Source organism: Oncorhynchus nerka, linkage group LG3 (assembly GCF_034236695.1).
Source record: "Oncorhynchus nerka isolate Pitt River linkage group LG3, Oner_Uvic_2.0, whole genome shotgun sequence".
NCBI classification, from domain to species: Eukaryota; Metazoa; Chordata; class Actinopteri; order Salmoniformes; family Salmonidae; genus Oncorhynchus; species Oncorhynchus nerka.
This window is the reverse complement of record NC_088398.1, coordinates 85184514-85196261: the sequence shown is the minus strand read 5'-3', so window position 1 is coordinate 85196261 and position 11748 is coordinate 85184514.

Here is an 11748-nt window from a genome sequence, read left to right as displayed (position 1 = left end):
GTACCAGTACAGAGTCAATGTGGAGACTATATACAGGGGGTACCGGTACAGAGTCAATGTGGAGGCTATATACAGGGGGTACTGGTACAGAGTCAATGTGGAGACTATATACAGGGGGTACCGGTACAGAGTCAATGTGGAGGCTATATACAGGGGGTACCAGTACTGAGTCAATGTGGATGATATATACAGGGGGTACTGGTACAGAGTCAATGTGGAGGCTATATACAGGGGGTACCAGTACTGAGTCAATGTGGAGGATATATACAGGGGGTACCGGTACTGAGTCAATGTGGAGGCTATATACAGGGGGTACCGGTACAGAGTCAATGTGCAGGCTATATACAGGGGTACCGGTACAGAGTCAATGTGGAGGCTATATACAGGGTGGTACAGAGTCAATGTGGAGGCTATATACAGGGTATTACGGTACAGAGTCAATGTGGAGACTATATACAGGGGGTACTGGTACAGAGTCAATGTGGAGACTATATACAGGGGGTACCGGTACTGAGTCAATGTGCAGGCTATATACAGGGGGTACCGGTACAGAGTCAATGTGCAGGCTATATACAGGGGGTACCGGTACAGAGTCAATGTCGAGGCTATATACAGGGGGTACCAGTACTGAATCAATGTGCAGGCTATATACAGGGGGTACCGGTACAGAGTCAATGTGGAGACTATATACAGGGGGTACCAGTACAGAGTCAATGTGGAGGCTATATACAGGGGGTACCGGTACAGAGTCAATGTGGAGGCTATATACAGGGTGTACCGGTACAGAGTCAATGTGGAGGCTATATACAGGGGTACCGGTACAGAGTCAATGTGGAGGCTATATACAGGGGTACCGGTACAGAGTCAATGTGGAGACTATATACAGGGGTACCAGTACAGAGTCAATGTGGAGGCTATATACAGGGGTACCAGTACTGAGTCAATGTGGAGGCTATATACAGGGGTACCAGTACAGAGTCAATGTGGAGGCTATATACAGGGGTACCGGTACAGAGTCAATGTGGAGGCTATATACAGGGGTACCGGTACAGAGTCAATGTGGAGACTATATACAGGGGGTACCAGTACAGAGTCAATGTGGAGGCTATATACAGGGGTACCAGTACTGAGTCAATGTGGAGGCTATATACAGGGGTACCAGTACAGAGTCAATGTGGAGGCTATATACAGGGGTACCGGTACAGAGTCAATGTGGAGGCTATATACAGGGGGGTACCGGTACAGAGTCAATGTGGAGACTATATACAGGGGCTACCAGTACAGAGTCAATGTGGAGGCTATATACAGGGGGTACCGGTACAGAGTCAATGTGGAGGCTATATACAGGGGGTACCGGTACAGAGTCAATGTGCAGGCTATATACAGGGGTACCGGTACAGAGTCAATGTGGAGGCTATATACAGGGTGGTACAGAGTCAATGTGGAGGCTATATACAGGGTATTACGGTACAGAGTCAATGTGGAGACTATATACAGGGGGTACTGGTACAGAGTCAATGTGGAGACTATATACAGGGGGTACCGGTACTGAGTCAATGTGCAGGCTATATACAGGGGGTACCGGTACAGAGTCAATGTGCAGGCTATATACAGGGGGTACCGGTACAGAGTCAATGTCGAGGCTATATACAGGGGGTACCAGTACTGAATCAATGTGCAGGCTATATACAGGGGGTACCGGTACAGAGTCAATGTGGAGACTATATACAGGGGGTACCAGTACAGAGTCAAAAGTTGGAGGCTATATACAGGGGGTACCGGTACAGAGTCAATGTGGAGGCTATATACAGGGTGTACCGGTACAGAGTCAATGTGGAGGCTATATACAGGGGGTACCGGTACAGAGTCAATGTGGAGGCTATATACAGGGGGTACCAGTAGTGAGTCAATGTGGAGGCTATATACAGGGGGTACCAGTACAGAGTCAATGTGGAGGCTATATACAGGGGGTACCGGTACAGAGTCAATGTGGAGGCTATATACAGGGGGTACCGGTACAGAGTCAATGTGGAGACTATATACAGGGGCTACCAGTACAGAGTCAATGTGGAGGCTATATACAGGGGGTACCGGTACAGAGTCAATGTGGAGGCTATATACAGGGTATTACGGTACAGAGTCAATGTGGAGGCTATATACAGGGGGTACCAGTACTGAGTCAATGTGCAGGCTATATACAGGGGGTACCGGTACAGAGTCAATGTGCAGGCTATATACAGGGGGTACCGGTACAGAGTCAATGTCGAGGCTATATACAGGGGGTACCAGTACTGAGTCAATGTGGAGGCTATATACAGGGGGTACCAGTACAGAGTCAATGTGGAGGCTATATACAGGGGGTACCGGTACAGAGTCAATGTGGAGGCTATATACAGGGGGTACCAGTACAGAGTCAATGTGGAGGCTATATACAGGGGTACCGGTACAGAGTCAATGTGGAGGCTATATACAGGGGTACCGGTACAGAGTCAATGTGGAGACTATATACAGGGGTACCAGTACAGAGTCAATGTGGAGGCTATATACAGGGGTACGGTACAGAGTCAATGTGGAGGCTATATACAGGGTATTACGGTACAGAGTCAATGTGGAGGCTATATACAGGGGGTACCAGTACTGAGTCAATGTGCAGGCTATATACAGGGGGTACCGGTACAGAGTCAATGTGGAGGCTATATACAGGGTATTACGGTACAGAGTCAATGTGGAGGCTATATACAGGGGGTACCGGTACAGAGTCAATGTGGAGGCTATATACAGGGGGTACCAGTACTGAGTCAATGTGCAGGCTATATACAGGGGGTACCGGTAGAGAGTCAATGTGGAGGCTATATACAGGGGGTACCGGTAGAGAGTCAATGTGGAGGCTATATACAGGGGGTACCAGTACAGAGTCAATGTGGAGGCTATATACAGGGGGTACCGGTACAGAGTCAATGTGGAGGCTATATACAGGGTGTTACGGTACAGAGTCAATGTGGAGGCTATATACAGGGGGTACCAGTACATAGGGGGAGGGGGTCTAGGAGCCTTTTGGTCCTAGACTTGGTGCTCTTTTACCACTTGCCATGTGGTAACAGGGAGAACAGTCTATGACTTTGACCAATTTATGGGCCTATATATTCTTTTAAATATTGTTTTACATCTACATTCTGGCCCAGGATAGGGGGCCACACCTCATTATACCTACAGGCCCAGGATAGGGGGCCACACCTCATTATACCTACAGGCCCAGGACAGGGGGCCACACCTCATTATACCTACAGGCCCAGGATAGGGGGCCACACCTCATTATACCTACAGGCCCAGGATAGGGGGCCACACCTCATTATACCTACAGGCCCAGGATAGGGGGCCACACCTCATTATACCTACAGGCCCAGGAGAGGGGGCCACACCTCATTATACCTACAGGCTCAGGATAGGGGGCCACACCTCATTATACCTACAGGCTCAGGATAGGGGGCCACACCTCATTATACCTACAGGCCCAGGATAGGGGGCCACACCTCATTATACCTACAGGCCCAGGAGAGGGGGCCACACCTCATTATACCTACAGGCCCAGGATAGGGGGCCACACCTCATTATACCTACAGGCCCAGGATAGGGGGCCACACCTCATTATACCTACAGGCCCAGGATAGGGGGCCACACCTCATTATACCTACAGGCTCAGGATAGGGGGCCACACCTCATTATACCTACAGGCTCAGGATAGGGGGCCACACCTCAGTATATATACAGGCCCAGGATAGGGGGCCACACCTCATTATACCTACAGGCCCAGGATAGGGGGCCACACCTCATTATACCTACAGGCCCAGGATAGGGGGCCACACCTCATTATACCTACAGGCTCAGGATAGGGGGCCACACCTCATTATACCTACAGGCCCAGGATAGGGGGCCACACCTCATTATACCTACAGGCCCAGGATAGGGGGCCACACCTCATTATACCTACAGGCCCAGGAGAGGGGGCCACACCTCATTATACCTACAGGCCCAGGATAGGGGGCCACACCTCATTATACCTACAGGCCCAGGATAGGGGGCCACACCTCATTATACCTACAGGCCCAGGATAGGGGGCCACACCTCATTATACCTACAGGCTCAGGATAGGGGCCACACCTCATTATACCTACAGGCTCAGGATAGGGGCCACACCTCAGTATATATACAGGCCCAGGATAGGGGCCACACCTCATTATACCTACAGGCCCAGGATAGGGGCCACACCTCATTATACCTACAGGCCCAGGATAGGGGGCCACACCTCATTATACCTACAGGCTCAGGATAGGGGCCACACCTCATTATACCTACAGGCCCAGGATAGGGGGCCACACCTCATTATACCTACAGGCCCAGGATAGGGGGCCACACCTCATTATACCTACAGGCTCAGGATAGGGGGCCACACCTCATTATACCTACAGGCTCAGGATAGGGGGCCACACCTCATTATACCTACAGGCTCAGGATAGGGGGCCACACCTCATTATACCTACAGGCTCGGGATAGGGGGCCCCACCTCATTATACCTACAGGCTCGGGATAGGGGGCCCCACCTCATTATACCTACAGGCCCAGGATAGGGGGCCACACCTCATTATACCTACAGGCCCAGGATAGGGGGCCACACCTCAGTATACCTACAGGCTCAGGATAGGGGGCCACACCTCAGTATATATACAGGCCCAGGATAGGGGGCCACACCTCATTATACCTACAGGCTCGGGATAGGGGGCCCCACCTCATTATACCTACAGGCTCGGGATAGGGGGCCCCACCTCATTATACCTACAGGCTCGGGATAGGGGGCCCCACCTCATTATACCTACAGGCCCAGGATAGGGGGCCACACCTCATTATACCTACAGGCCCAGGATAGGGGGCCACACCTCAGTATACCTACAGGCTCAGGATAGGGGGCCACACCTCAGTATATATACAGGCCCAGGATAGGGGGCCCCACCTCAGTATACCTACAGGCCCAGGATAGGGGGCCACACCTCATTATTCCTACAGGCCCAGGAGAGGGGGCCACACCTCATTATACCTACAGGCCCAGGATAGGGGGCCACACCTCATTATACCTACAGGCTCAGGATAGGGGGCCACACCTCATTATACCTACAGGCTCAGGATAGGGGGCCACACCTCAGTATATATACAGGCCCAGGATAGGGGGCCACACCTCATTATACCTACAGGCCCAGGATAGGGGGCCACACCTCATTATACCTACAGGCCCAGGATAGGGGGCCACACCTCATTATACCTACAGGCTCAGGATAGGGGGCCACACCTCATTATACCTACAGGCCCAGGAGAGGGGGCCCCACCTCAGTATATATACAGGCCCAGGATAGGGGGCCCCACCTCAGTATATATACAGGCCCAGGATAGGGGGCCCCACCTCATTATACCTACAGGCTCGGGATAGGGGGCCCCACCTCAGTATATATACAGGCCCAGGATAGGGGGCCACACCTCATTATACCTACAGGCTCAGGATAGGGGGCCCCACCTCAGTATATATACAGGCCCAGGATAGGGGGCCCCACCTCAGTATACCTACAGGCCCAGGAGAGGGGGCCCCACCTCAGTATATCTACAGGCCCAGGAGAGGGGGCCCCAGCTCATTATACCTACAGGCTCCGGATAGGGGGCCCCACCTCAGTATATATACAGGCCCAGGATAGGGGGCCCCACCTCAGTATATATACAGGCCCAGGATAGGGGGCCCCACCTCAGTATACCTACAGGCCCAGGAGAGGGGGCCCCAGCTCATTATACCTACAGGCTCAGGATAGGGGGCCCCACCTCAGTATATATACAGGCCCAGGATAGGGGGCCCCACCTCAGTATACCTACAGGCCCAGGAGAGGGGGCCCCAGCTCATTATACCTACAGGCCCAGGATAGGGGGCCCCACCTCATTATACCTACAGGCTCAGGATAGGGGGCCCCACCTCAGTATATATACAGGCCCAGGATAGGGGGCCCCACCTCAGTATACCTACAGGCCCAGGAGAGGGGGCCCCAGCTCAGAAGATATACAGGCCCAGGAGAGGGGGCCCCAGCTCAGTATATATACAGGCCCAGGAGAGGGGGCCCCACCTCAGTATACCTACAGGCCCAGGAGAGGGGGCCCCAGCTCAGTAGATATACAGGCCCAGGAGAGGGGGCCCCAGCTCAGTATATATACAGGCCCAGGATAGGGGGCCCCACCTCAGTATACCTACAGGTCCAGGAGAGGGGGCCCCACCTCAGTATACCTACAGGCCCAGGAGAGGGTGCCCCACCTCAGTATTTCTACAGGCCCAGGAGAGGGGGCCCCACCTCAGTATACGTACAGGCCCAGGAGAGGGGGCCCCACCTCAGTATACGTACAGGCCCAGGAGAGGGGGCCCCACCTCAGTATACCTACAAGTCCAGGAGAGGGGGCGTGGCTGGCAATAGAACCCTGCTTCAGCCCTCCTCTCCCTCTGGATCAGAATATCATTCTATGGACCGCAGGACCTGATCCAAGATCATCCCTCCTATTGTGAATACTATTGTGAATACAGGCCCCGTGCACTGATTGACATATTGTGATCAATCAAGACAGATAAGAGGAGTGCAGGAATGAAAGGCCCAGACAGCCCTGTTCCTTATATGGTGTCCTACTATGACCATAGACCCCAATCGAGTCTCATAGTCCCCCATAGAGTCCCATAGTCCCTCATATTGGGGCGGCAGCGTAGCCTAGTGGTTAGAGCGTTGGACTAATAACCGGAAGGTTGCGAGTTCAAACCCCCGAGCTGACAAGGTACAAATCTGTCGTTCTGCCCCTGAACAGGCAGTTAACCCACTGTTCCCAGGCCGTCATTGAAAATAAGAATGTGTTCTTAACTGACTTGCCTGGTTGAATAAAGGTAAAATAAAAAAATAAAAAAAAATATTGTCCCCACAGTGTCCCCCATAGAGTCCACCATGGCGTCCTCCATAGAGTCCCATAATCGCCATAGTCCCCCATAGAGTCCTATAGTCCCCCATAGAGACACGTAGTCCCACATAGAGTCCCATAGTCCCCCATAGAGTCCCATAGTCCCCCATAGAGTCCCATAGACCCCAATCGAGTCCCATAGTCCCCCATAGAGTCCCATAGTCCCCCATAGAGTCCCATAGTCCCCCATAGAGTCCCATAGTCCCCCATAGAGCCCCGTAGTCCCCATAGAGTCCCATAGTCCTCCATAGAGTCCCATAGTCCACCATAGAGTGCCATAGTCCCCCATAAAGTCCCATAGAGTGACCATAGTCCCCCATAGAGTCCCATAGTCCCCCATAGAGTCCCATAGTCCCCCATAGAGTCCCATAGTCCCCCATAGAGCCCTGTAGTCCCCCATAGAGCCCTGTAGTCCCCCATAGAGTCCTATAGTCCCCCATAGAGCCCCGTAGTCCCCATAGAGTCCCATAGTCCCCATAGAGCCCCGTAGTCCCCCATAGAGTCCCATAGTCCCCCATAGAGCCCCATTGTGCCCATAGCGTCCCCATAGAGTCCCATAGACTCCCCCATAGAGTCCCATAGTCCCCCATAGAGTCCCATAGTCCCCATAGAGTCCCATAGTCCCCCATAGAGTCCCATAGTCCCCCATAGAGACCCGTAGTCCCCTATAGAGTCCCATAGTCCCCCATAGAGTCCTGTAGTCCCACATAGAGTCCCGTAGTCCCCCATAGTCTCATAGTCCCCCATAGAGACACGTAGTCCCACATAGAGTCCTGTAGTCCCACATAGAGTCCCGTAGTCCCCCATAGTCCCATTGTCCCCCATAGAGACACGTAGTCCCACATAGAGTCCCATAGTCCCCAATAGCGTCCTGTAGTCCCCCATAGAGTCCCATAGTCCCCCAAAGAGTCCTGTAGTCCCACATAGAGTCCCGTAGTCCCCCATAGAGTCCCATAGTCCCCCATAGAGACACGTAGTCCCACATAGAGTCCCATAGTCCCCCATAGCGTCCTGTAGTCCCCCATAGAGTCCCATAGTCCCCCATAGAGTCCTGTAGTCCCCCATAGAGTCCCATAGTCCCCCATAGAGTCCTGTAGTCCCACATAGAGTCCTGTAGTCCCACATAGAGTCCCGTAGTCCCCCATAGAGTCCCGTAGTCCCCCATAGAGTCCCATAGTCCCCCATAGAGTCCTGTAGTCCCACATAGAGTCCCGTAGTCCCCCATAGAGTCCCATAGTCCCCCATAGAGACACGTAGTCCCACATAGAGTCCCGTAGTCCCCCATAGAGTCCCATAGTCCCCCATAGCGTCCTGTAGTCCCACATAGAGTCCCGTAGTCCCCCATAGCGTCCCCCATAGAGTCCCATAGAGTCCCCCATAGAGTCCCATAGTCCCCCATAGAGCCCCATTGTGTCCCATAGCGTCCCCCATAGAGTCCCATAGAGTCCACCATAGAGTCCCATAGAGTCCCCATAGAGTCCCATAGAGTCCCCCATAGAGTCCCATAGTCCCCCATAGAGCCCCATTGTGTCCCATAGCGTCCCCCATAGAGTCCCATAGTCCCCCATAGAGCCCCATTGTGTCCCATAGCGTCCCCATAGAGTCCCATAGAGTCCACCATAGAGTCCCATAGAGTCCCCATAGAGTCCCATAGAGTCCCCCATAGAGTCCCATAGTCCCCCATAGAGCCCCATTGTGTCCCATAGCGTCCCCCATAGAGTCCCATAGTCCCCCATAGAGCCCCATTGTGTCCCATAGCGTCCCCCATAGAGTCCCATAGAGTCCACCATAGAGTCCCATAGAGTCCCCATAGAGTCCCATAGAGTCCCCCATAGAGTCCCATAGAGTCCCCCATAGAGTCCCATAGAGTCCCCCATAGAGACACGTAGTCCCACATAGAGTCCCATAGTCCCCCATAGAGTCCCATAGTCCCCCATAGAGTCCCATAGACCCCAATCGAGTCCCATAGTCCCCCATAGAGTCCCATAGTCCCCCATAGAGTCCCATAGTCCCCCATAGAGTCCCATAGTCCCCCATAGAGCCCCGTAGTCCCCATAGAGTCCCATAGTCCTCCATAGAGTCCCATAGTCCCCCATAGAGTCCCATAGTCCCCCATAGAGTCCCATAGTCCCCCATAGAGTCCCATAGTCCCCCATAGAGCCCTGTAGTCCCCATAGAGCCCTGTAGTCCCCCATAGAGTCCTATAGTCCCCCATAGAGCCCCGTAGTCCCCATAGAGTCCCATAGTCCCCCATAGAGCCCCGTAGTCCCCCATAGAGTCCCATAGTCCCCCATAGAGTCCCATAGTCCCCATAGAGTCCCATAGTCCCCCACAGAGTCCCATAGTCCCCCATAGAGTCCCATAGTCCCCATAGAGTCCCATAGTCCCCATAGAGCCCCGTAGTCCCCATAGAGTCCCATAGTCCCCCATAGAGTTCCATAGAGTCCCATAGTCCACCATAGAGTCCCATAGTCCCCCATAAAGTCCCATAGAGTGACCATAGTCCCCCATAGAGTCCCATAATCGCCATAGTCCCCATAGAATCCTATAGTCCCCCATAGAGTCCCATAGTCACCCATAGAGTCCCATAGTCCCCCATAGAGTCCCATAGTCCCCCATAGAGTCCCATAGTCCCCCATAGAGTCCCATAGTCCCCCATAGAGTCCCATAGTCCCCATAGAGTCCTATAGTCCCCCATAGAGTCCCATAGTCCCCCATAGAGTCCTATAGTCCCCCATAGAGTCCCATAGTCCCCCATAGAGCCCCATTGTGCCCCATAGCGTCCCCATAGAGTCCCATAGACTCCCCATAGAGTCCCATAGTCCCCCATAGAGTCCCATAGTCCCCATAGAGTCCCATAGTCCCCCATAGAGTCCCATAGTCCCCCATAGAGACCCGTAGTCCCCTATAGAGTCCCATAGTCCCCATAGAGTCCTGTAGTCCCACATAGAGTCCCGTAGTCCCCCATAGTCTCATAGTCCCCCATAGAGACACGTAGTCCCACATAGAGTCCTGTAGTCCCACATAGAGTCCCGTAGTCCCCCATAGTCCCATTGTCCCCATAGAGACACGTAGTCCCACATAGAGTCCCATAGTCCCCAATAGCGTCCTGTAGTCCCCCATAGAGTCCCATAGTCCCCCATAGAGTCCTGTAGTCCCACATAGAGTCCCGTAGTCCCCCATAGAGTCCCATAGTCCCCCATAGAGACACGTAGTCCCACATAGAGTCCCATAGTCCCCCATAGCGTCCTGTAGTCCCCCATAGAGTCCCATAGTCCCCCATAGAGTCCTGTAGTCCCCCATAGAGTCCCATAGTCCCCCATAGAGTCCTGTAGTCCCACATAGAGTCCTGTAGTCCCACATAGAGTCCCGTAGTCCCCATAGAGTCCCGTAGTCCCCATAGAGTCCCATAGTCCCCCATAGAGTCCTGTAGTCCCACATAGAGTCCCGTAGTCCCCCATAGAGTCCCATAGTCCCCATAGAGACACGTAGTCCCACATAGAGTCCCGTAGTCCCCATAGAGTCCCATAGTCCCCCATAGCGTCCTGTAGTCCCACATAGAGTCCCGTAGTCCCCATAGCGTCCCCATAGAGTCCCATAGAGTCCCCCATAGAGTCCCATAGTCCCCCATAGAGCCCCATTGTGTCCCATAGCGTCCCCCATAGAGTCCCATAGAGTCCACCATAGAGTCCCATAGAGTCCCCCATAGAGTCCCATAGAGTCCCCCATAGAGTCCCATAGTCCCCCATAGAGCCCCATTGTGTCCCATAGCGTCCCCCATAGAGTCCCATAGTCCCCCATAGAGCCCCATTGTGTCCCATAGCGTCCCCCATAGAGTCCCATAGAGTCCACCATAGAGTCCCATAGAGTCCCCCATAGAGTCCCATAGAGTCCCCCATAGAGTCCCATAGTCCCCATAGAGCCCCATTGTGTCCCATAGCGTCCCCCATAGAGTCCCATAGTCCCCATAGAGCCCCATTGTGTCCCATAGCGTCCCCATAGAGTCCCATAGAGTCCCCCATAGAGTCCCATAGAGTCCCCATAGAGTCCCATAGTCCCCCATAGAGTCCCATAGTCCCCCATAGAGCCCCGTAGTCCCCATAGAGTCCCATAGTCCCCCATAGAGTCCCATAGTCCCCCATAGAGTCCTATAGTCCCCCATAGAGCCCCGTAGTCCCCATAGAGTCCCATAGTCCCCCATAGAGTCCCATAGTCCCCCATAGAGACACGTAGTCCCACATAGAGTCCTGTAGTCCCACATAGAGTCCCGTAGTCCCCATAGTCCCATTGTCCCCCATAGAGACACGTGGTCCCACATAGAGTCCCATAGTCCCCAATAGCGTCCTGTAGTCCCCCATAGAGTCCCATAGTCCCCCATAGAGTCCTGTAGTCCCACATAGAGTCCCGTAGTCCCCCATAGAGTCCCATAGTCCCCATAGAGACACGTAGTCCCACATAGAGTCCCATAGTCCCCATAGCGTCCTGTATTCCCCCATAGAGTCCCATAGTCCCCCATAGAGTCCTGTGGTCCCCCATAGAGTCCCATAGTCCCCCATAGAGTCCTGTAGTCCCACATAGAGTCCTGTAGTCCCACATAGAGTCCCGTAGTCCCCCATAGAGTCCCGTAGTCCCCCATAGAGTCCCATAGTCCCCCATAGAGTCCTGTAGTCCCACATAGAGTCCCGTAGTCCCCCATAGAGTCCCATAGTCCCCCATAGAGACACGTAG